This window comes from Paramormyrops kingsleyae, chromosome 11 (assembly GCF_048594095.1).
Source record: "Paramormyrops kingsleyae isolate MSU_618 chromosome 11, PKINGS_0.4, whole genome shotgun sequence".
NCBI lineage: Eukaryota > Metazoa > Chordata > Actinopteri > Osteoglossiformes > Mormyridae > Paramormyrops > Paramormyrops kingsleyae.
The window spans coordinates 1,916,564-1,943,806 of NC_132807.1; the positions used below are offsets into that span (position 1 = coordinate 1,916,564).

Consider the following 27,243-nt stretch of genomic DNA (forward strand, 5'->3'; position numbering starts at 1 on the left):
TATTTTATGATAGTTCAGGGCCCCCATATAACAGGAAACCACAGTTTAGCTTGATTTAATAGCATTTTTCATACTTTCCAACAGCCTATTGCATCACCCTAGACCCCAAATTATGGTTAAAAAAATATTTTTGTATAGCGCTGTAACGCCCCGCTCCGTCCGCCACGCCCACCTCATTACCTTGTGTAATTCCCTGATTGTTCTCACTTGTGATTCGTTACCCTTAGCCTGTCTCTTGTATTTAGTCCGTGTCTAAGTCAGTGTACCCCAGATCTGTCATTGTATTGTCCGTAGATGTCCGTGCCTGTCCGTCCGTCAGCTAATAAACCCCCTTCTACCCGTAAGTTTGGCTCAGCTCGCCTGCTTCCTGGTTCGCCTATTTGCCTGAACGTGACAGAATGACAGATCTCCCCGAAAGCACGAAGCAGCAGTCTGCTGCAAGACTTCGTGTATTGGCAATCCCAGCCCGAGGTCCAGGAAGACCCGACAGCCCTGGAGCTGGCTAACAAGGGCACGGACCTGCTCGGTAGGGAACGCCCAGCCGGGCAGGAATACCCGCTGACGAGGGCACGGAAATGCCTTCGCCGCCTGAGCCAGCGCGTAACGAGCAGCCGGGAGAAGCGGAGCAGAGAGCTGGCGGAAGCCGCCCCAACGCTCTACCTAGGAGCCTGCTCTCTGCTCCCCACCTGGGATGACACCGCCGCTACCCGCCTGGCGAGCTCCCATCCGGAGAAGCCACCTCCGATGGAAGCTTACTTTTATCGGCCGGAGCGTCTGGGGCACGGCGGAATTCGCGCCGTAAGAGACGGCATTCCCCGGGTCTCAAGAGCCCTTAAAGGGACAACGCCTTCTCGCTCGGCGCCCCTCCTGCCGCCCGTGCCGAACCTACCGGCCGCACTGCCTGCTCCGGACCTGCCAGCGGCTACACCTGCTGCTGCTGCCGCCGCTCTGCCAGCGGCTAGACCTGCTGCTGCTGCCGCCGCTCTGCCCGCGGCACCGCCGGCTGCTGCTGCCGCCGCTCTGCCCGCGGCACCGCCGGCTGCTGCTGCCGCCGCTCTGCCCGCGGCACCGCCGGCTGCTGCTGCCGCCGCTCTGCCCGCGGCACCGCCTGTCCTGCCTGCAGTCCCTGCAGCGGCCGAGGCGCCCCCTGCTGGCCGCGTGATGGCGGCGCCCCCTGCTGGCCGCACGCCTGAGGTGCCCGAGGTGCTTGCTGAGGCGCTCCCTTCTGACTTGCCTGTCTCGCCTGTCCTGCCGGCGCCTGAACTGCCTGAGGTGGCCGCGGTTGCGCCCCCTGCTGGCCGTGTGATGGCGACGCTCGCTGCGGCGCCCTCTACTGGCCAGGAAGTGGTAGCGCACGCTGCAGCCCTGCCCCAGGTCCTGGCTTCACCTCAGCCTGCAGCTGAGGACACCGCTCTGCCTGCGGCACCCACCCATGGCGCCCCCTGTTGGCCAAGTAATGGCGGCCCTGCCTGAGGCCGCCTCTCCCGTCCTGCCTGCGGCTTTGGCTGCCCCGCCTGCGGCCACGCCCCCTGTCTTGCCTGAGCCTCCACCCTCGGGGGCCTCCCTCATGACTCCTTTGCCCTTGCCCCGACAAGACCGACGCCCCACGGGACCCCGCCTTTCGGTGTCCCGTAAGGGAAGGGGACACAGGCGTCGGGCCCGGGTCCCGCCCGCCCTGCCCCCTGGCTCGCCCGTTCGGCCCCTGGCTGTGGCTCGGTGGCTGCCTGCGGGTCCTGTGCCTCGGGGTCGGCGGTCTCCGCCGGGTCCCCCCCTGGATCCTCGGTGCCGGTCCTCGGTCCCGCCTCCGGCTCAGTGATGCCCCGTTGATGTCTTGCTTTTGTGTTTCAGGTCCTGTTCCCTCGTCCCGTCCGTCGCCTCCTCTCGGGCGCGCCCGGTGTGCTCGCCTTTGGGGGGGGGTTATGTCACGCCCCGCTCCGTCCGCTCCCGATGTGTGCCACGCCCACCTCATTACCTCGTGTGATTCCCTGATTGTTCTCACCTGTGATCCGTTACCCTTAGCCTGTCTCTTGTATTTAGTCCGTGTCTAAGTCAGTGTACCCCAGATCTGTCATTGTATTGTCCGTAGATGTCCGTGCCTGTCTGTCCGTCAGCCAATAAACCCCCTTCTACCCGTAAGTTTGGCTCAGCTCGCCTGCTTCCTGGTTCGCCTATTTGCCTGAACGTGACAAGCGCATTATCACAACATTAAATTGTCTCAAAGCGCTTTACAGCATCCCCACCCAAAGCCCCCAGTGAGTAGGCCATAGGCGACAGTTGCAAGGAAAAACTCCCTAGAAGGAAGAAACCTTGGGAGGGACCAGACTCAAAGGGGGAGCCCATCCTCCAGGGGCTGGCAGGGAGAGTCAAATACTGTAGGAGAGATGGCTAAGTGCCGAGTCATACTGTCCAAATCATAAAATTTGAGACACAACCGGGGAGCAGGGGGGAGATGAGAAGCCGGTGCCGACGCTCCTTTCAATCACCAGGCAACCAGAAGTAAGCCAGTGAGTCATACATGGAAGATGACAGGCAGAATGGCGAGCTGGATGCAAGGACGACATGGGTAGTGGCGACGTCACATGTAGCAGGGTGTGCTGGACATCTTGATAGATTGAGGTCTCCAGGCAGCACCACGCAGGAGGAGTAAGGGAAATAAAATGTGCAATTAGTCAAAGTAAGGGAGACTAAAGGCAGTGCTAACAGTTAGGTGAGTGCAATATGAAGTGCAATGTGCAAGCTCCGGCAGATATGGCTATGGCAGCATAAGTAGGAGGGAGAGGCAAGTGGGAACCCACAGTCTGGCTCGATTTAATAGCATATTTTATATTTTCCAAAGGCCTGTTGTGTCAACCTAAGTGTTATTAGGGTTGGCCATCTGAAGCTAGGGTTTGTGTTAGAAAGTTTTCCGGTGTTTCTGGTACACAGCACCCCCCCATATCACAATTACACAGGAGGGCATAGGAGGAGTGAGAGCACATTAATGATGCCCCTCCACTCACTGCAACTGGGTCACCTGATCTCAAAAGCAAGCTTGTCATCTATGTGCACATTACCAACAAACCACAACACTGCTTATCTTTTCACCTACCCTTTGCAAAAAAAAAAAATGTTGTATTGAATGTATGAGTCTGCCCTGAAAACGAGATCCTAATGCTTTGCAGGGTTTCCTTCTATATAATACCTATTCAATAGGCAGCCATGAGCCTAGTTCAGTCCATTCCTGGCCCATGACTCCTGGATGACATCCCTCTCTGGTGTTAATAAACAGCTATAGTGAGGAATTGACAGGAAGTGTGAACATCAATCTCTCCAGTTAAATTGCAATACTCATAAAAAATATAATATTCTCTTAATGGTTGTGTAGTCTGCTTTTGTGGTATGTGTCATCTACATCTTTAGTCTGGTATGTTTTATAATTTCAGATTCTTTAAATTGGCTGTAAAGCAGGAGTGGATCTAAAATACTGACACTGAGCTGGTGAACAACCTGGACATGGTGAAATGTATGAGAACGCCTTACCACATGTGCAAGGTACTTGTATACACTCACCTAAAGGATTATTAGGAACACCATACTAATACGGTGTTTGACCCCCTTTCGCCTTCAGAACACGAAGCTCCCGTTCCACCACATCCCAAAGATGTTCTATTGGGTTGAGATCTGGTGACTGTGGGGGCCATTTTAGTACAGTGAACTCATTGTCATGTTCAAGAAACCAATTTGAAATGATTCGAGCTTTGTGACATGGTGCATTATCCTGCTGGAAGTAGCCATCAGAGGATGGGTACATGGTGGTCATAAAGGGATGGACATGGTCAGAAACAATGCTCAGGTAGGCCGTGGCATTTAAACGATGCCCAATTGGCACTAAGGGGCCTAAAGTGTGCCAAGAAAACATCCCCCACACCATTACACCACCACCACCAGCCTGCACAGTGGTAACAAGGCATGATGGATCCATGTTCTCATTCTGTTTACGCCAAATTCTGACTCTACCATTTGAATGTCTCAACAGAAATCGAGACTCATCAGACCAGGCAACATTTTTCCAGTCTTCAACTGTCCAATTTTGGTGAGCTCGTGCAAATTGTAGCCTCTTTTTCCTATTTGTAGTGGAGATGAGTGGTACCCGGTGGGGTCTTCTGCTGTTGTAGCCCATCTGCCTCAAGGTTGTGCGTGTTGTGGCTTCACAAATGCTTTGCTGCATACCTCGGTTGTAACGAGTGGTTATTTCAGTCAAAGTTGCTCTTCTATCAGCTTGAATCAGTCGGCCCATTCTCCTCTGACCTCTAGCATCAACAAGGCATTTTCGCCCACAGGACTGCCGCATACTGGATGTTTTTCCCTTTGCACACCATTCTTTGTAAACCCTAGAAATGATTGTGCGTGAAAATCCCAGTAACTGAGCAGATTGTGAAATACTCAGACCGGCCCGTCTGGCACCAACAACCATGCCACGCTCAAAATTGCTTAAATCACCTTTCTTTTCCATTCTGACATTCAGTTTGGAGTTCAGGAGATTGTCTTGACCAGGACCACACCCCTAAATGCATTGAAGCAACTGCCATGTGATTGGTTGATTAGATAATTGCATTAATGAGAAATTCAACAGGTGTTCCTAATAATCCTTTAGGTGAGTGTATATAACAGCTGGCAGATCAGATAAAAACCTGGTTGTTACAGCTAGTTTGCAGAGATGGTCAAACCATTTTTAATTCATGTGCAATGAATTACTGCTTACCCAATGAAATATTTCCTTGATACAGTTTCACCTATTTAGTTCAATACATTGTCTAGAACGTAGAATGATAGATTGAGGTCTGTTGTAAACATGAAAACAGATCAAGTATGCTGGTTGAGCACACATTTGCACTTATTTGCTTCTTCACTCTTTTTTTCTATGATTGGCACTTGATTGTGTAATTGGTGTGGTACCACAGGTCAAGTCAGGTCAGGTTGGGGAGCATGCACTGGTGCAGCGTGTTGCCACTCCCACCACACAGCAAAACTCACAGTGGGGCAGCGTGTGGCTCAGTGGGCTAAGCCTGTGTGCCTGTAATCAGAAGGTCTGGTTCAAACCCAGCCTTAGCACGTCTGCGCTGCCTTGAGCAAGGCCCTTAACCCCCAGCTCCTTGGGCGCCGCAGTGGGTGGCAGCCCTTCGTGGACAGCTTACTCTACAAAAAGCTAGTTGAGGGAGGCGTAAAGACAATTTCCCTATGGGGATCAATAAAGTAGAAATTATTATTATTATTAAACTCCTCGGGATCCCGGCCAGCAATCCCCCAGGCAGATACACGGTCCAGTCCCACCCTCTGAAAATGGCCATCCATCTGCCGCAGCCAGGTGTCACGTGGGCGTCCCCTTGGCCTGGTCCAGCTGCTTGGGTCCTCAGCAATGAGGATCCTGCAAGCCGGATCACCCTCAGGGAAATGCGCAACATGGCCGTAGTGCCATAACTGACGCTCCCTCACAATGCAGGTAATGTGCCTCATTCGAGACAAAGTCAAACCAGTGGTACCCAAGGATTCTCCGAAGAGACACAGTACCGAAGGAGTTCAACCTTCGTCTCAGGTCACTAGATAGTGTCCATGTCTCACAGCCATATAGCAAGACAGGGATTACCAGGACTTGGACCTTTGTCCTCTTGCAAAAATATCGGGAATGACACACTCCTTTTTCAGCAACCACATGACCCCCCATGCTCTTCCAATCCTGCTGACTTCATAGGAAGAGTCGTCAGAAACATGAATGTCGCTGCCAATGTAGGTAAATCTCTTGACATGGTCGAAATTCTCCCCACAGCCAGACACACTACTGATGGTTGTGGCCAAGAAGTCATTAAATGCCTGGATCTAGGTCTTTATCCAGGACACCCACAATCCCAGACACTCAGACTCCTCCCAAAGTCTCTTGAGAGCCCTGATCAGAGCCTCCATTGACTCCGCTAAGATCGCAGCATCGTCAGCAAAGTCAAGATCAGTAAATCTTTCTTCACTAATGGATGCCTCACAGCTGCTGGACCCCATGACCCTGCCCAACACTGGTAAAATATGCAACAGGTAGGAACTTACATTAATGAACACAGGACTAGGAACTCTACAAACACTGAAACTAAGAAGCATTAATCATACACTGGGAATTACTAAGAATAAGTAACATAGAACCAAAATAAAAACAAGACCAGAAGTGACTAGACACATACAGGGCAAACCTAAGACCCGGAAACCAAAATAGAACATAATGAACATGGGATAAACAGAAAACCAATAAATACTAGTAACAGATTAAGTCACAACCAAAGGCTTAACAATCTCTGAGCCACATAGTCAACCCACTGAGCTATGAGAAGAGGGAGCGGGATGGCCAGCAACACCTGCTGGCCAAATGGGGACTGAACACATATGATAGAGATGGACTATATGACAGATAGGGCTGAAGGTGGAATGACCAGCAAATATTTAGAGACATCCATGTAAGTTGTTGTAATAATATGATTTATTTCCTTAAATTCAGTACGTCTTTGTTCCCACACTCTACATGCATACATTAAATGCAGGTCAGTTCTGAGGTCTTGCTCTGCTCTGTTCCTCAGCATCTTATATGGCGGTTTTGGTATGCGCTGCACCCATGTCTACATGGGTTTGTTAAAGTTTAAGCCATTGCTTCTCAATTGGTTTAGCTTTAGGATCCACATTTGACCATTTGACCATGGTCCTTTAAAAAGCAAATAAAAAAAAATATATATTTACAGTAATAGTAAATAGTGCCGTAGCAGTAGTACAATGTGTTCATGCAGTTAAAGAACAAAAATGGTCAAAGTATTATTACATTTCAGAATTTAATTTATTATTATTATTATTATTATTATTATTATTATTACCATGCAATCCACGACCCAATGAAAATGGTTCCGAGACCCATTTTTTGGTCGTGACCCACCAGGTGAGAAACAGCATTATAAGCTACTTGAGGCTAGCAAGCTAATAGGAGTCTAATGGTTTGGGTTGTTCTTAGGAATGTAACCCTTTTCAGGTAAGTCCTTCTTAGTTCATATCGTTGTTCTGTGCTGCGCTGCACGGGAGGGGGGGCTCCATCTACAGATGAAAGTCAAAACAAAACAGTGCTAAGTGCATTTTCAAAAAGGAGGGTAAGGTAATCCAATTCAATAAATAAAATAAGATACAAAACACACAACATAGTTCTGAAATTGTTTACATGTTTTGTAAACATGTTTTGGCTGGCAGAAGTACTGTAGATTCGCCAGCCAAATTCAGCAGTGTTATGAGAGCATGACATGTGTTGTTTATATTGTTTATTTTGCCTTCATTTTTATAATGTTCTGGCTTCTCATTTTGCACATTTATCCTGTCTCGGTTTTTCTGCATTTCATTTACTGTGAAATGAGGGTGACACACCCCCAGGCATGGACTGGCCATCATGAAGCTCACGAATTTCCCTGCTGGATCCGTCTTGTGAGAGCTGCTCTTTCTTCCCCAACCTCGGATAATACATTTAATTGGTGGCCAAATGGTTGATCCCAGGTTGGTGCCAAAATAGCCAAGGGAACCTCTCCTCCTGAAAATTCCTGGGCTGCTTTTTCTTGTCAGTCTGCCTGTGCACACTTCTTCCCCCACCCCATTGTTTAACTTAGTTTCCTCTGATGTAGGTATCGTTGCATATGAAACCACCCCTCACCCCCGTTCTATCCAAAAATATATACTGGTACACTATACAGAGCAGTGTAGGCAGTTTTGTGTATTAACCCTGTACTGTGTTTTGAAGTGGTTAAAAAGCTATTGCAAATGTAGACCTGTGCAAGCGGCTGTTTTTCTGCACAAAAGCTACGCGTCCTATTCTGAGCACAGCACAACATAAAACAAGAGATGCAGTGGAAACATTGGTAATAATAAACCGTAGCCAAGTATCAAATAGATAACCAAACCAATACCTTGACAATGGAAACCTTTTAGCATTTCTTATAAACAATGTAATAATAATAATACTACTACAACTACAATTACTACTACTAATAATAATAAGGCAAAAACAGATTTATTTGAAACACAGTTGTATTGTCACACAACATACATACAGCTTTACAAATTCACTGACTCTTCAAACCTTGGGCACACACTTGTGGACACTCAACAACCATGGGTTCCTCTAAGTTGCTGTGTAAGACTCTGAAAATGAAAGTTATTGATGCCCACAATGGAGGAGAAGGCTACAAGAAGATAGCAAAGCGTTGCCAGCTTGCAGTTTCCACATTGAGAAGTGTAATTAAGAGATGGCAGTTCAGGGGAACTGTGGAGGTCAAGATGAGATCTGGAAGACCAAGACAACTCTTGGAGAGAACTGCTCATATGCTGGTCAGAAAGACAAATCAAAACCTCCATTTGACTGCAAAAAAACTGCAGGAACATTTAGCAGACTCAGGAGTGGTGGTGCACCATTCCACAAGACCTTCATGAAAGAATCAGCAGAAGAAAACCTTATCTGCGTCCCCATCATAAAATCCAACGTCATAAGTATGCAACAGAACATCTACATGTAAGCTACTCTCAATCCCAAGATCCAGATTGGATTGGGGTTACCTAATCAACTTAGGACATCAGTGTTTGCAATTTTTTTTCCACAATCCTGTGAACTAGGTTCGGCTATTAGGAGTGAATTGGCTATGACCTCAATTCCTCTCTCTCTTAGTAGGAAAAAATAATTTATTTAACAAGGCATAAGAAGTGTGGACCAATAAACATGGCACAAAATTATCAGGGGAAAAAAAATTATAATTAAGGAGTAAAAGTCCTTTTCTCCTAAAGATCAGTGCAGAGGGCTGGTGTACTTTTTTTTCCCCAGTCTTAGACCTTGGAATGGAAGAAAAAAAAAGAAGAAAAGATAAGCTTTTAATATAGCTAAGAGATAAGAGTTTTATTTATATATATATATATATATAGATATATATATATATATATATATAAATAAAACTCTTGCTCAGGAGCTTAGTTGTGCCCAAAGTGTTGAGTCCAGTCCACCGGCTCAAGCAGGTTGATATGACTGGCCACAGTCGATGGATGCACTTAGATGTTCAGGATCGCTGGCTCGCCGTTAGGTTGCTCCCAGTTGTCTCAGAAAATATATATTAACAAAAAAACCAATCTGCACACAACAACATCCCATTAGTGCTGCACAATAGCTTCATCTTACATACACATCTATAAACAAGCTTATTTCCCTTATTAACAAGATTATTAGACTGGGCTCAATTCAACAACATCATTCAAACTAAACCTGGTTTGACAAAAACAAAGTCTGTTATAATTAACCCGTGCAAAAGTAATGTATCCATATATAAAATAGATTAAATGTCTTAACTAAGAAACGGTCTCATCTTATTAGCACCACATTCAAAAGAAAAGGCGTTCACATTTAACATCTTTCATTTGGCTCTAAGCCTTAAAACATTAGCTCGATAGAGTTACTTCGTAGCTGAATAGACATAAGCCATTTTACCCTCGTATTAACATAACACGCACGAATCAAAATTCTCAAGCGCAATGAACGATCTCACAACAATAAAACAACAACTCGATCAAAATAGAGACTAACAGTTACATATCAAACACCTCCGATTGGTTTTAGGCATAAAAAAACATAATGCAGCTTTAGCATATTAGCTACTCACCGGAGATTCGCTCAAGTAAATTCAAAAGAAACAGAAGTTCATAAGAACATAACATAAGAACATAAGAAATATACAAACGAGAGGAGGCCATTCGGCCCATCGAGCTCGCTTGGGGAGAACTTAACTAATAGCTCAGAGTTGTTAAAATCTTATCTAGCTCTGATTTAAAGGAACCCAAGGATTCAGCTTGCACTACGTTATCAGGAAGACTATTCCATACTCTGACTACACGCTGTGTAAAGAAGTGCTTCCTTAAATCCAGTTTGAAATGTTCTCCCGCTAATTTCCACCTATGGCCACGAGTTCTTGTATTTGAACTAATGCTGAAGTAACTATTCGGTTGAACAGCATCCAAACCTGTTAGAATCTTATAGACCTGGATCATGTCCCCCCTCAGTCTCCTTTGCTTGAGGCTGAACAGATTTAGCTCAAATAACCTTTCCTCGTATGACATTCCTCTAAGACCAGGAATCATTCTTGTGGCCCTACGCTGCACCTTTTCTAAGGCCGCTATGTCCTTTTTAAGATATGGTGACCAAACCTGTACACAATATTCTAGGTGAGGTCTCACCAAGGAATTGTATAATCTTAGCATTACCTCCCTTGACTTAAACTCCACACACCTGGAGATATACCCCAACATCCTATTGGCCTTTTTTATTGCTTCCCCGCACTGGCGAGAATGAGACATGGAACCATCAACATACACACCAAGGTCTTTCTCATAATCAGCTACCTTTATTTCAGTAGGTCCCATAAAATACCTGTACTTTATATTTCTGCTCCCTACATGGAGTACCTTACATTTGTCTATGTTAAATTTCATCTGCCAGGTATCGGCCCAGTCACTAATTAAATTAAGATCCCGCTGTAGCTGCTGAGCCGCTAGTTCAGTATCTGCTACACCACCCACCTTGGTGTCATCTGCAAATTTCACCAGTTTACTGTATATATTGGTGTCTATATCATTTATGTAAATAAGGAACAAAAGTGGTCCTAAAATTGAACCCTGCGGTACCCCACTATGAACGCAGGCCCACTGTGACATCGAGCCTCTTATAACTACTCGCTGCTTCCTATCCGTTAACCAGTTATCAATCCAAGTCGCTACAGTTCCTAAAATACCTGTCGCTTTGAGTTTAAGTGAGAGCCTCTTGTGGGGAACAACATCAAAAGCCTTTTGGAAATCTAAATAGATGACATCATAGGCCTTCTTATCATCAACTTCCTGAGTAGCTTCCTCAAAAAACTCCAACAGATTTGTTAAACAGGATCTACCTCTCCTAAATCCATGCTGGCTATCCCTCAAAATGTTATTTGAGTCCAGGTAATCTACCATTTTCTCTTTGATTATAGCCTCCATAACTTTACCAGTTATACAAGTTAGACTGATTGGCCTATAGTTTGACAAATTACTTCTATCCCCTTTTTTGAAAATGGGCGTTATGTTGGCATGCTTCCAATCAGAAGGTACCACACCTTCAGATAAGGATTTTTGAAACAGTAATGTTAAGGGTTGGCAAATAATATCCCTCATCTCTTTTAACACTATAGGTAAGATGCCATCAGGGCCCTGTGATTTATTTATTTTGAGCTTAGCTAGGCTTTGCAAAACATCAGCTTCAGTTATATATATATTAGTTATAGACGATGTTGGATTAGTAATAAGAACTGGTAAGTTACTAGTGTCCTCAACAGTGAATACCCGTGCAAAACTATCATTGAACTCATTTACTATGTCAATGTCGTTTTCAATTATAAGACCCTTACTATCCTGCAGATTAGTGATTTCAGCTTTTAGAGCTCTTTTAGAGTTAAAATACTGGAAGAAACTTTTAACGTCATCCTTAGCCTCCAATGCGATCTTCCTTTCGACATTCCTTTTAGCTCGTCTAATGTCATTTTTTAATTCAGCCTGTAGATAAGCTGCAATCCTTCAGGAAAAAATGGTCTGTGGATAACGCCATTCACCAACAGCTTCTATTAATATCACTATTAACATATAAAAGTGTCTACTCTCTCTTCTCTCACCGTAACCCCTGACCACACTCTCTATACTTTTTTTCTCCACCCGCATCAAACCCAAAACAGTCCCGCCAACTCACACAAGACAGCGCCCCCACAGGAATGGAGAAATATGACACCTTGGGGAGATTTCAATATTTGTGACTGTGTGTTTGTTTTATATGGGCTACATACAGAAGCCTGATGCGTTTTGGAAACAAGTGCTGTGGACTGATTAAGTTAAAATAGAACTCTTTGGCCACAATCAGCAACGGCATGTTTGGAGAAAAAAAGGAGCAGCATTTCATGAAAAGAACACCTTGCCAACTATTAAGCATGGGGGTGGATCTATCATGCTTTGGGGTTGTGTTGCAGCCAGTGGCACAGGAAACATTGCACGGGTGGAGGGAAGAATGGATTCCACTAAATACCAGCAAATTCTGGAAGCAAACATCACACCATCTGTAAAAAAGCTGAAGCTGAAAAGAGGATGACTTCTACAACAGGACAACGACCCTAAACATACCTCGAAATCCACCATGGACTACCTCAAGAGACACAAGCTGAAGGTTTTGGAATAGCCATCACAGTCCCCTGGACTGCCACCTTATCGTGGTGGAGGGATTTGCGTGCCTCAGTGACCCTGGGGGCTATGTTGTCGGGGGCAATAGCCCCTGGTAGGGTCACCCAAGGCAAAAAGGTCCCAGGGAAGGGGCCAGACAAATAGCAATCCAAAAAAGAACCCTATGAAAAAGTATAACAACAAAGTCCCGTTTCCCTCGCCCGGACTAGGGTCACCGGGGCCCCACCCTGGAGCCAGGCCTGGGGGAGGGGCCCGTTGGCGAGCACCTGGTGGCCGGGCCTTGGCCCGTGGGGCCCGGCCGGGCACAGCCCGAAAGAGGCACGCGGGACTGTCCCCAGGTGGGCCCACCACCCGCAGGGGGAATGTCAGGGGTTCGGTGCTTTGTGGATCGGGTGGCAGCCAAGGGAGGCCCTGGCGGTCCGATCCCCGGCTGACGAAACTGGCTTTCGGGACATGGAATGTCACCTCTCTGGTGGGGAAGGAGCCTGAGCTTGTGCGTGAGGTTGAGAGGTATCGACTAGATATAGTTGGGCTCACCTCAACGCATAGTGTGGGTTCTGGAACCAATCTCCTGGAGAGGGGCTGGACGCTCTTTTATTCTGGAGTTGCGGCGGGTGAGCGATGCCGGGCTGGGGCTATTGGTGGCCCCACAGCTCGGTGCATTAACAACGGAGTTTACCCCGGTGAACGAGAGGGCTGTTTCCCTACACCTTCGGGTCAGGGATAGGTCTCTGACTGTCATCTGCGCTTATGCGCCGAATGTCAGTTCAGAGTACCCGGCCTTCTTGGATTCCCTTAGCATATGCTATTTCGTGTGCTGCGGGGGGATTCCATCGTTTTGCTGGGGGACTTCAACACTCACGTGGGCAATGACAGTGTGACCTGGAAGGGGGTGATTGGGAGGAACGGCCTCCCTGATCTGAATCCGATTGGTGTTCTGTTATTGGACTTCTGTGCAATGCATGGTTAGTCCATAACGAACACCATGTTCGGGCATAAGGGTGTCCATAAGTGGACATGGTACGAACATGCCCGGGGCTACAGGTCGATGATCGATTTCATAATCGTATCATCTGATCTGCGGCCTTCCGTCTTGGACACTCGGGTAAAGAGAGGGGCAGAGCTGTCAACTGATCACCACCTGGTGATGAGTTGGCTCAGGTGGCGGGGGAGGAAGCCGGTCAGACCTGGTAGGCCCAAGCGCATAGTGAGGGTCTGCTGGGAACGTCTGGCAGAGGCTCCTGTTCGCCAGAGCTTTAACTCGTGCCTCCGGCAGAATTCCAACTGCATGCCAGGGGAGGTTGGGGACATTGAGTCTGAATGGACACTGTTCCGGACCTCCATTGTGGAAGCGGCCGTACGGAGCTGTGGCTGCAGGGTGGTCGGTGCCAGTCGTGGCGGTAACCCCCGTACCCGATGGTGGACACCAGAGGCTTACTGGGAATTATTAGCCCGGGGGTCTCCGGAGGCAGCTGACGGGTACCGGCGGGCCAGGCGGAACACAGCTCAGGCGGTTGCAGAAGCAAAAACCCGGGCTTGGGAGGAGTTCAGTGAGGCCATGGAAAGTGACTTAAAAGGCCGGAGTATCAGGAGGGGGAAGCAGCTCCTGGTTCCTACTATTTATAGTGGGGGGGGGGGGGTGGGTGCTGTTGACCTCACCTGGGGACATCACCCGGAGGTGGAAGGAATACTTTGAGGACCTCCTCAACCCTGCCTCAGATACATCTACGCACACTGCCTTTGAGACATCTGAGGGCACAGAGCCAGAGGGTGCTGGGGGGGGGCTTGCACATCACTGGGGCTGAGGTGGCCAGGGTGGTTAAAGAGCTCCGTGGTGGCCGGGCCCTGGGGGTGGATGAGATCCGCCTGGGGTACCTGAAGGCTCTGGATGTTGTGGGGCTGTCGTGGCTGACACGCCTTCTCAACAGTGCATGGAGGTCAGGGACAGTGCCGCTGGATTGGCAGACCGGGGTGGTGGTCCCCTTATTTAAGAAGGGGGACCGGAGGGTGTGTTCCAATTACAGGGGGATCACACTTCTCAGCCTTCCTGGGAAAGTCTATTCCGGGGTACTGGAGAGGAGGGTGAGATCGATAGTCGAATCTCGGATTCAGGAGGAACAATGCGGTTTTCGTCCTGGCCGTGGAACACTGGACCAGCTTTATACCCTTGCAAGGGTACTGGAGGGGGCCTGGGAGTTTGCCTATCCAGTCTACATGTGTTTTGTGGATTTGAAAAAGGCTTATGACCGGGTTCCCCGAGGTGCTCTGTGGTGGGTGCTTCGGGAGTATGGGGTCCAGGGTCCGCTGTTGTGGGCGATTCGGTCCCTGTATGAACGGAGCAGAAGCTTGGTCCGCATTGCCGGTAATAAGTCGGACGTGTTCCCAGTGCGGGTTGGGCTCCGCCAGGGCTGCCCTTTGTCATCGGTCCTGTTTATAATATTTATGGACAGGATTTCTAGGCGCAGCCAGGGTGTTGAGGGTGTCCAGTTTGGTGGCCTCAGGATTGCCTCGCTGCTTTTTGCAGACGATGTCGTCCTGTTGGCTTCATCTGCTGGGGATCTCCAGCATGCACTGGGGCAGTTCGCAGCCGAGTGCGAAGCGGCAGGGATGAGGATTAGCACGTCCAAGTCCGAGACCATGGTTCTCAGCTGGAAACGGGTGGTTTGCCCTCTTCGGGTCGGGGAAGACGTACTGCCTCAAGTGGAGGAGTTTAAGTATATCGGGGTCTTGTTCACGAGTGAGGGTAGACGAGATCGGGAGCTGGATAGACGAATCGGAGCGGCATCTACAGTTTTGCAGGCGCTTAACCCGTCCGTCGTGGCTAAGAAAGAACTGAGCCAAAAAGCAAAGCTCTCGATCTATTGGTCCATCTTCGTCCCTACCCTCACCTATGGTCATGAGCTAAGGGTAATGACCGAAAGAATGAGATCGCGAATACAGGCGGCCGAAATGAGGTTTCTCCGCAGGGTGTCTGGGCTCTCCCTTAGGGATTGGGTGAGAAGTTCGGATATCTGGGAGGGCCTCAGAGTAGAACCGCTGCTTCTTCACATCGAAAGGAGCCAGTTGAGGTGGTTTGGACATCTGGTGCGGATGCCTCCTGGGCGGCTACCCGGAGAGGTTTTCTGTGCATGTCCTACAGGGAGGAGGCCCCGGGGCAGACCCAGGACTCACTGGAGGGATTATATCTCTCGGCTAGCCTGGGAACGCGTCGGTGTCCTCCCCGAGGAGCTGGTAGAGGTAGCTGGGGAGAGGGAGGTCTGGGTGTCGCTCCTGAAGCTGCTACCCCCACGACCCGAACCCCGGACAAGCGGCAGATAATGGATGGATGGATGGAGTCCCCTGATTTAAACATCATTGAAAGTTTGTGGGTAGACCTTAAAAGACCTGTGCATGCAAGACGACCAAAGAATATTACAGAACTAGAAGCCTTTTGCAAGGAAGAATGGGAGAAAATCCCAAGTACAAGAATTGAAAGACTTTTAGCTGGCTATAAAAAGCGTTTGCAAGCTGTGATATCTGCCAGAGGAGGTGTTACTAAGTACTGATTATGTAGGGTGCCCAAATTTTTGCACAGTGCCACAATAATGTTTTTATTTTTTATCTTTGTTCAATTTATGACATAAAAAGTAACTATGCATCAATGTCTGGTGTAGATATTGTGCATTTTTTCCATTTCCTACAGAGACTGTGTTTACATCCTTTCCATTAAAAAATTACCAAAATATGTTATTTATCGAGCGGTGCCCAAACTTTTGCATACTACTGTATAGTAGTAACCAAAAAAACATTTTCTCTATTAGACGATGAGACTGACTCCCCATGTAATGGGGAGACATGCAATGACAGATTCCAGCCTATAGTCATGTAGTCACTCACCTCTACTTCATGGTAAACCCAGTTTTCTGTGAATTAAAGTGAATAAAAGCACATTGGACTGCTGATGAAGCAGGAAGCTCTTTTTAATTAGTTATCTTTATTTGAAATATTACTATATTATTTATATTATACATAATTGTATTTAATTTAATTTATTTATTAACATTAGTTTCAGACTCACCATCACAAAAGCTGGTTTCATCCTCATCTGAGAATTCAGCAGATTCATATGTATGGCTGGTAAATGATAAACACACACAATAATGCCATGGATACAGGCGAATGTTTCATGCTGCTTTTATAGCGCTTTGCATAGGAATTCACCCCCCCCCCCCCCAGGATTTTTCCACATTTTGTCATGTTGCAGCCTTGAATGAAAATTGATTTCATGGGAATTTTATGTATAGGACCCCACATTATGGTCAAATATTTCTTACACAAGAAATAGTTTAATCAAATGGTACAAAGCCCAATAAAATCCATATTAATTTGAGGATGCATCATGACAAAATGTGGTAAAGTTCAAGGGGAGTGAATACCTATGCAAGACACTGCAAGTGTAGTAACTGACAATAAACACACAAGTGTACAGGCGGTCCCCAGGTTACAAACGAGATCTGATCCCTAAGTCTGCCTTTAGATTGAATTTGTAGGTCCATCCATCCATCCATTTTCTGTAACCGCTTATCAGAGTCTATAAGCGCCAACCCAACGCAGGGCACACTCATACACCATTTACACACACATGCACACCTATGGGCAATTTGGTAACTCAGCATGTTTTTGGACTGTAGAGGGAAACCGGAGTATTTGGATGAAACCCCACAATGACACGGGAAAAACATGCAGACTCCACACACATGGAACCATGATGGAGAATTTGTAGGCAAGTCGGAAAAACAATAGAACAGTAATGATAATAATAATAATCTTACATATAAATAATAAAAGTAATTACATATGATGGGCCTACTGTACTGTATGTCAAGCCAATGGACCTCTGAAGCCATGCAATGTTTTCATGAGCGTCACAAAGTAGTGCGTGCAATTGTTATTACAAACTGTTGTACTTAACCTGAATTTTTAATATAATAGACTTTATGGCAGTTTGTTCGTAAGTATGAGTTGTCTGTAAGTCCAATGTTCTTGACCCCGGAACTGCCTGAACAATTTGTATTAGGTTATCAATATAAACACAGAAAACAGGTTAAAAGTATAAATACTGCCACAGCCAAAAGCCAATCATAAAGACTCACCAGCCTGTCTCCTGAAATGTGTTATCTTCTGAAACATAACAAATGATAATGGTGTTGAAATTATGTAAACAATGAAGAAAAGCAGATTTGAAATTTATAGTCATGCACATAATAGGCCCAACACTCACCGGGAACAGGTACACTGATAGTTATGTGTTCCATTTCTGTGCTATTCCTATTCTCTTCCTCCTGTTCCCTGGGAGAAAACCAGATTTATTTGAAACACAGTTGTACAATATAGTGAAAACACAGGAATGTCTGGCCCTTCCACTTACCTTTTGGGGCCACCTTTCGATTTCCCTGATAAAGAAATCAATTTAAGCATAATTATACGTCATAGAAAAAATAAGAAATGCATTGTATGTGTTATTTAAACCAAGATCAGGGAACCAAAAGAGAAAATAACAACAATTTTATTTACTTTACTGACATTTCTTAGTCTCTCTATACCGGCAAACTCCAAGCATCATAACTAGAACCAGCAGTAAAATGAAACCCACATACCTAATTGCTAGAATCGACCCTGTAATACAAATGCCTTCATAAAAAACTTCATAAATGTCTCTGACAGTGTTCAGTGTACAAAGACATATGTTGTCTGCATATTATTAATGTATATCTTGGTTTCACTGAGCAGCAACTATTTAAATAAATAATTAAAATTATTATTTATAATGATATTTTAAATAAAATGAAATATTTATAAATTAGTATTTAAAATACTGTCCTTTTTACTTTATGTAGCATGTCTTTTTATCATACTGGAGCTTAATGCTAACAGTTGTCCATTGTTGTGTGATAGCCCTGTAAAAGCTATAGACTGCTTTCTCTAGAAATGGTAATGAAGAATCATTATCAAATTAGAAATCTGAACAAGTCTGAAACTTTGATTTAAAAAGTCTAAATATACAAAGTCTCTCTTGTTGCAGTCATGTATAAATGCATTATAATTTGTGTGGTTCAGTTCTAAGATGTGTGGAATTATATTAAAGTCAGTAAAGAGGTACTTACCACTAAAAGTGGCACGAGCAGAGAGTAATACAGTATTATTTCCATACAACTTCATTGCCGTGCTGGTGAGTAACCCTGACTTGAAAAGAACACAGCTGTAGTTGCCATTGTTCTATTTGGTGATGCTCTTAATGGTGAATTTGGCTTCATTCTTCTCTGTGTCCCATGTTTGTAATTGTTCACGTTTGTAACGGTTACGTGGGTGGTTGTTGTTGTTTTCATTTTTTACTCTTATTTTTACGTGTGTACTTGTCTGTCCTTGTGAGTGTTACCGACAGCTGCGGGCGCGAGTGGCGTTTGCGTCCTTCGCATCAAACACCCGCGGGTAATATTATCGAACATCGGTAACATTAACTCTAAAAGGTCAATTGCTCCGGAGCTTTGCTCGGTCGCCGGTCGGGGCCGGGAGGACATTTTCCACTTTTTTTCCCGCTCCGGCAGTAGCCTGCTTTGAGAGGGTTTTTGTGGTTTTTTGGCCTCCCTAGAGCAACTTCGCTTTAGTTTAAGCTAAACGTGGTTCAGCAGGAACTTAATCTCGGGTAAGTAATTGTAAATTTGGTTATTTTAAAAGTTAAATTTAAAGGTTGTTATCGCTGACGCTGCCGGATAATTTATAATAAAGTACCGATTTAACGTAGTGTTAATTTAGTGTTTTAGTGTACTCGGCACTTTGTTTTAACTATACGTTAATTAGATCAACTAAAAGTTTAAATATTCTCTTAATATACTGGGCTGGGAGTAAAGGACGGGGACATAGTGAGTTAGGTAATTATGGGGCCAGCTCAGTGTTGTGTTTGCAAGATGTTTGCCCTTCTGGATGCTTGCGTCCAGTCGGACTTCGTCTGCGAGCGATGTGGGTTAGTTGACTCACTCATGGTCCAGGTTCGTGACCTAGAGGAGCGACTGGCTCTCATCCAGCATAGCAATGAGTTAAAGGAGAGAGTTAATACGCCTTCTAGGGAGACTATGTGTACGTCACAAGCGGGGAGGGGGGAGAATGATGAACAGGTAGGTCGAGAGAGCTGGGTGAACGTAGGTCCTAGACGTAGAAAAGGGCGTACACAGTTCACAGAGGCGGCATCACCTGAAGTAACGGTTTCTAACCGCTTTCAGGTGCTTCCAGCTTTAGAGCCGGAAGAGACTGGGGAGGCAAGTGGGCCCTTGGGCACCAAGGAGCCACCTAACCCCAGTAGGAGGGAGGTTGTGGTAGTAGGGGATTCAATTATAAGAGGTGTAGATAGTTATGTGTGCACCCGTGATAGAGGGTCCCGTACGGTGTCTTGCCTGCCTGGTGCCCAGGTAGGGGACCTTCCAGATCGAGTGGACAGGCTTTTGGCCCCAGCCGGGGTGGATCCAGTGGTCGTGGTGCATGTTGGCACCAATGACATAGGAAAGGGCAGAAGGGCTGTTCTGCAAGATAAATTTATAGAAGTCGCGGATAAGCTTAGAAGCAGAACATCCACGGTGGTATTCTCTGGAATACTTCCCGTGCCACGTGCAAGTCAGGCAAAATTAGCTGAGATAAGGGGATTAAATGCGTGGCTAAAATGGTGGTGTAGGAAAGAGGGGTTCAGGTTTATGGGGCACTGGAAGACCTTCTGGAACAGGTGGGACCTGTTCAAGCTGGACGGGTTGCATCTGAACCATAGGGGAACCAGTGTATTGGGGAGGCGTATGTGCAGAATAGTTGAGGAATGTTTAAACTAGGGACTGGGGGGGCAGGGAGGTCAGTTAAGAATTTATGTGGGGAGAGACGGAAAGCCCAATTAAATATTAAAAGTAGACACTGTAAAAGGCCTACCATTAGTGGACTGTATTTGAATGCTAGGAGTATTAGAAACAAAATTAATAACTTAGAGGCTTTAATTTCTTCAGACAATTACGACATTATAGGAATAACTGAAACATGGATGAGTGACAATGATGGTGATGAATATAATATGGATGGTTATACGTTGTTCCGTAGAGACCGGATAGGCAAGAAGGGAGGTGGTGTTGCAGTATACGTAAAAGAAAACTTGCAGGCAAGGGATCTCACTGATAAAAATAAAAATTCAGAAGCTGTATGGATCAAACTTGATGCTAAAGATTCAAATGGCCTAATTGTCGGGGTTTGTTATAGGGCACCTAATGTAGCTGTAGAGGAAAGCAGAATATTATATGATGATATCAGGATTATGAGTAATAAAAATGATGTGGTGGTTATGGGTGATTTTAATTTACCTGGGATACAGTGGGACACAGTCTCTGGCTCTTCTGTAAATGAACTTGAGATGGTGGAATTAGTACAGGATTGTTTTTTTACTCAGTTTGTTAATACTCCTACCAGGGGAGAAGCCCTTCTTGATCTCGTTTTTTGTAATAACCAGGATAGGATTGGAAAATTAGAGGTTTTAGACCCATTGTACGGTAGTGATCATAACATGGTTAAATTCGAGGTTAATTTTAGTGTACGAAGAGCAAAGTCTAAATTAAAAGTATACAATGTTAGGAAGGCTAACTTTAATGGTATGAGACGGAAATTAGAAACTGTAAACTGGACAGAGTTAAATAGCAAAACAGTTGAAGAGGCATGGGAATTTTTCAAAAGCACATTGTTGCAAGTGCAAGAGGACTTCATACCTGTTTCCAGCAAAACTAAATCTAGGAAACGACAACCAAGGTGGTTTACTAAGGAAATTAAGAATAAAGTCAGGAGGAAAAGGGCTCTGTTCCACAACTGGAAAATAACTAATGATTTCAAAATCAAGCAGGAGTATCTAAGTCTACAGGCAGAGTTAAAAAATGACATTAGGCTATCAAAGAGGGATGTAGAAAGAAAAATTGCATTGGAGGCTAAGCATGACAGTAAAGGTTTCTTCCAATATTTTAACTCCAAGAGAGCACTAAAAGCTGAAATCACTAATTTGCAGGATAGTAAGGGCCTTATAATTGATAACGAAATTGATATGGTAAACGAGTTTAATGATTATTTTTCAAGGGTGTTCACAATAGAGAACACAAGTAACTTGCCACCAATTAATACAAATACAGCATCGTCTATGACCAATATATGTATAACTGAGGTTGATGTGATACTAAGCCTAGCTAAACTCAAAATAAATAAATCGCAGGGGCCTGATGGCATCTTACCTATAGTCTTGAAAGAGATGAGGGATATTATTAGCCAACCTTTGACTTTAATATTCCAGAAATCGTTATCTGCCGGTGTGGTACCATCAGATTGGAAGCATGCTAATATAACACCCATATTCAAAAAAGGGGATAGAAGTAATCCAGCAAACTATAGGCCAATCAGTTTAACTAGCATTACTGGAAAAATAATGGAAGCTATAATTCAAGTGAAAATGGTAGATTACCTAGATGCAAATAACATTATAAAGGATAGCCAACATGGATTTAGGAGAGGTAGATCCTGCTTAACGAATCTGCTTGAATTCTTTGAGGAAGCTACAAGTGAAATTGATCACAAAAAGGCCTATGATGTGATTTACTTAGATTTCCAGAAAGCCTTTGATGTTGTCCCCCACAAACGGCTCTTGTTAAAGCTTAAAGCTGCAGGAATTTTAGGAACTGTGGCAGCTTGGATCAAAAACTGGCTAACTGATAGGAAGCAGCGAGTAGTTATTAGAGGCACTATGTCACAGTGGGCCTCCGTTTATAGTGGGGTACCGCAGGGTTCAATTTTAGGACCACTATTGTTCCTAATTCACATTAATGATATTGACAGGAATACATACAGTAAACTGGTTAAATTTGCAGACGACACTAAGGTGGGCGGGGTAGCAGATACTAATCTAGCAGCAGAGAGGCTTCAACGGGATCTGGATTTAATTAGCGAATGGGCTGATACTTGGCAGATGAAATTTAACACAGATAAATGTAAGGTAATCCATGCAGGGAGCAGAAATATACAGTACAGATATTTTATGGGTTCCACTGAAATAAAGGTAGCTGATTACGAGAAAGATCTCGGTATGTATGTTGATGCTTCCATGTCCCACTCTCGCCAATGTGGGGAAGCAATAAAAAAGGCGAACAGAATGTTGGGTTATATCTCTAGATGTGTGGAGTTTAAGTCAAGGGAGGTGATGTTACACATATATATATAATTCCTTGGTAAGACCCCACCTAGAATACTGTGTGCAGGTTTGGTCACCACACCTCAAGAAGGACATTGCTGCCTTAGAAAAGGTGCAACGAAGAGCTACGAGAATGATTCCTGGTCTTAGAGGAATGTCTTACGAGGAGAGGTTAGCGGAACTGAATCTGTTCAGCCTTGAGCAAAGGAGACTAAGGGGGGATATGATTCAGGTCTATAAGATTCTAACGGGTCTGGATGCTGTTCAGCCAAATGACTATTTCAATATTAGTCTAAATACTAGAACTCGTGGCCATAAGTGGAAATTAGCGGGAGAACATTTTAAAACAAATTTGAGGAAGCACTTCTTTACACAGCGTGTAGTCAGAGTATGGAATAGTCTTCCTGCTATTGTAGTGGAAGCTAAAACCATGGGTTCCTTTAAATCAGAGCTGGATAAGATTTTAACAACTCTGAGCTATTAGCTAAGTTCTCCCCAAACGAGCTTGATGGGCCGAATGGCCTCCTCTCGTTTGTAAATTTCTTATGTTCTTATGTTCTTATGTTCAGGAACTCCATCTTTACTGAGGTAGGCAAAGGACGCGCTACTGTACAGCATCTGCACATCTTGAAGGGTACACCTTAGACCCACATCATCACCTTCCCTCACTGAGTCATCCCTCACAGCAATGTTTGCTGGGATGAAATCATCTAAACCCAAAGGAAGAGTCCCGTATGATACAGTATACCATCAAACATATTACAGGTGTGTATTTGCTGTGTTATCTTTACATCCATAAGTATATCAAAAGATACAAGGGTATTGGGGAAAAAAACACCGCAAATTAACATTGAGTAAAGGCTATTTAATGCAGAAATACTTAATCAAAAAATAGCTGAATATTGTACAAAGTACTGCAGTGAGGAGAAAACAATCAGTTTCTTTGATTTCAAAAGTCTAAACATTTACAGTCTATGTTGCTACACTCATGTATAAAAGCAGTATCATTCGTATGGTTCCAGTTCTAAGATGTGTGGAATTATATTAAAGTCAGTAAAGAAGTACTTACCACTAAAAGTGGCACGAGCAAAGAGTAATACAGTATTATTTCCATACAACTTCATTGATGTGCTGGTGAGTAACCCTGACTTGAAAAGAACACAGCTGTAGTTGCCATTGTTCTTTTTGGTGATGCTTTTAATGGTGAATTTGGCTTCATTCTTCTCTGTGTCCCATGTTTGTAATTGTACAGGAACTCCATCTTTACTGAGGTAGGCAAAGGACATGCTACTGTACAGCATCTGCATACCTTGATGGGTACACCTTAGAACCACATCATCGCCTTCCCTCACTGAGTCATTCCTCACAGCAGTGTTTGCTGGGATGAAATAATCTGAACCCAAAGGAAGAGTCCCATATGATGCCCATATGATGCCCAATTGGCACTAAGGGGCCTAAAGTGTGCCAAGAAAACATCCCCCACACCATTACACCACCACCACCAGCCTGCACAGTGGTAACAAGGCATGATGGATCCATGTTCTCATTCTGTTTACGCCAAATTCTGACTACCATTTGAATGTCTCAACAGAAATCGAGACTCATCACACCAGGCAACATTTTTCCAGTCTTCAACTGTCCAATTTTGGTGAGCTCGTGCAAATTGTAGCCTCTTTTTCCTATTTGTAGTGGAGATGAGTGGTACCCGGTGGGGTCTTCTGCTGTTGTAGCCCATCCGCCTCAAGGTTGTGCGTGTTGTGGCTACACACATGCTTTGCTGCATACCTCGGTTGTAACGAGTGGTTATTTTAGTCAAAGTTGCTCTTCTATCAGCTTGAATCAGTCGGCCCATTCTCCTCTGACCTCTAGCATCAACAAGGCATTTTTGCCCACAGGACTGCCGCATACTGGATGTTTTTCCCTTTGCACACCATTCTTTGTAAACCCTAGAAATGGTTGTGCGTGAAAATCCCAGTAACTGAGCAGATTGTGAAATACTCAGACCGGCCCATCTGGTACCAACAACCATGCCACGCTCAAAATTGCTTAAATCACCTTTCTTTCCCATTCTGACATTCAGTTTGGAGTTCAGGAGATTATCTTGACCAGGACCACACCCCTAAATGCATTGAAGCAACTGCCATGTGATTGGTTGATTAGATAATTGCATTAATGAGAAATTGAACAGGTGTTCCTAATAATCCTTTAGGTGAGTGTATGTACACCGACTCTGATGGGTCTTTCCTAAATCCATAGGTGCTGCAAATTACTTCTACTTCACCTCCTACTGTTGAAATTTCCTTCAAAAATACCTTTGCAGGATGGATGTCATCTACAATAGTGCCAAGATGAAAGAAAAAACAGCACCGATATGGGTTATGCTTTAATTAACTGAACAAATGATTGACACTCAATTTGTGGAATTGTTATTAAAGGTTGATTTATAGTTCAAAAAATGTTTTATGCATGGAAGTAAAAGCATGCAAATTATACATTCGCAGTAAAATATAGTAAAAAATGTACATTAGTTTGTAATTAACTTTTGCATGGGTTGGCATCATATTTGCTAGTGCATCTACAAATAAATGAATAAATATTAAGGTTCTATAGAATTTTCAGCAAAACAGTAATAAATTTGAAAACGTCATATCTTAACAATGAAATGCAGTATTAAAATATGTCATGCCCCGCTCCGTCGGATCCTAATGTGTGCCACGCCCCCTCGTTAACCTCATGTGGAATCCCAGTGTTTTACAGCTGTTTCGGATTGTTGTCATTAGTTCAGTGTATTTAGTCCGCGTTCCTGTTTGTATCCCCAGTCCGGTCATTGACGTTGTTGTGATGTGCTTTGTGTGCTGTGATTAAAACCCGTATTCCCCGATCCCTGACGTCCGTTCGCCTGATTCCCCGCTCCGAGCGGCACGCACCGTGACAAATAGCTGTTTTAGAAGCTACTTACAAGCTAAGAGTAGGATGAAGGTCATTTCTGTTGAGATATGGTTTTAGGCTGTACTCTTGTGAGTTTTAGGGCAGGCATTACTGAAGCATTTAGCTAGTTTAAAATAGCAACATGACTGCCTATGGTAAAACTGTGACCATGTTTCTGAGTAGAAAGGTTAGACACAGAAACCAGAACAGCTCATGTAGTAGTATTACCAGATTTTGTTTAATATTCAAATTTATTTGTTATTATTTTTACATAAAATTATGTTTCACACATTACAGTGGATTTGTATAAAAAATATATTATTAAGTTTACCCCAGGCAACACAAAGTGGGGGCTCACCCATCCAGACGTTGGTCCCAGCTGTTAATCACAAAAAACAGTAACTATAATATGTTTCTCCTCATAAGCCACATTTGGTGAGTTTACCTTTGTATTGTGCTGATCCCATACCTATGCAGTAACACTTTACTTAAGGCCATGTTTATTATGCATTATGACGGTCTCATCCATAATGCACTATAGATACCTTTATAATGCAATACGAAGCATCCTTAATGCTTATACTAAACATTATAATGCATTGTAAAGGCATCTATAGTGCATTACAGATGAGAGCTTCATAAAGCATTCATAATGCATAATAAACATGGCTATAATGTGTTATTACTTTTGATAAATATTCTTAGCCTTGTTTATAATGCTTTATGAATGCATTATTACAGTGGAAACCACTTATAGTGATCACGGTTATTTATAGTGATCAGCCACTTATATGGATCAAAAGGCTTTGGACAGAATCATTCCTGTACAAATACTGTTTACATAACTCACTTATAGTAATCAAGTAGTGCACTTACAGTGTTCATTTTGGGTCTTTTTAAACATGACAATAAATGGAAAACATTAAAACTGCATTTTTTGTTAAACTTTATTTTGATCACCCTGCCTTGTGGGAACCTGTCTGCTTTTAGCTAGCTACTTCAGGCTATTGTGGTGTGCACAGAAAGCATGACGTGAAAAAGAAAGTCATTTTCTCTCAATGACAAATATAGACTCATGAAAGCTTTTGATAAAAACTAAGTCACCAAGATGCAGCAGCGAAACTTCAATAAGCGCTTTGAGACAATGCAACGTTGTGAAAATGCGCTGTATACTGTAAATAAAATTGAATTGAATATTATGTACAGTATCGTACTGTATTATATATTAAGTTTGAATTATACACATGTAGGTAATTTAATTTGTACAGTACTGTAATTTATATGTAATAAATGTACAAATGTCAATTAGATGGTAATCTGCCTAAGACATAAAGAAGAAAAAAATCGGTTATAATGATCATCCACTTATAGTGATCAATTTCACCCGGACAGTGGTGATCACTATAAGCGGTTTCCACTGTATTTATGAAATTGTTTATAAATTATGCATTATGAAGCTGCAGTTAATGTAGAAGCATTACGTAAAAAAGCTTTTAGCCCACTCAGAAATGTAGGCATTTCAAATTAAGTTATTAACAACAGAAGGTGGTGGCATTAAATTGTTGTTTGTTGAATACGTCAATAAGAATGCCACAGACATTCTTTTTTTGCACATTTTTCCTAGACACAGTATCATAATGATGTCATCATAACATCTTATTTGGTTCTAGTCTGCCTCAAATAATGAGGCTTTGTCAAGCACCATTTGGCCACCAGATGCCACTGTGATGCGATGTTTCAACAGATCAAATCTTTTTCCAGAAAAAATACGTTTGTTCCATCCATCCATCAATCCTTCCATCCATCCATTTTCCAAACCG

The 27,243-nt window shown here is 44.2% G+C and overlaps 1 long non-coding RNA gene across 1 annotated transcript; it reads left to right on the plus strand.

Moving 5' to 3' along the window:
- The first annotated feature begins 22,677 nt into the window (after positions 1 to 22,677).
- LOC140593420 (uncharacterized) lies at positions 22,678 to 25,376 on the plus strand. Its single transcript, XR_011993726.1, has 3 exons — positions 22,678 to 23,260; positions 23,748 to 24,143; positions 24,752 to 25,376. It is a non-coding gene; the product is annotated as an uncharacterized lncRNA (long non-coding RNA).
- Positions 25,377 to 27,243: the final 1,867 nt, after the last annotated feature.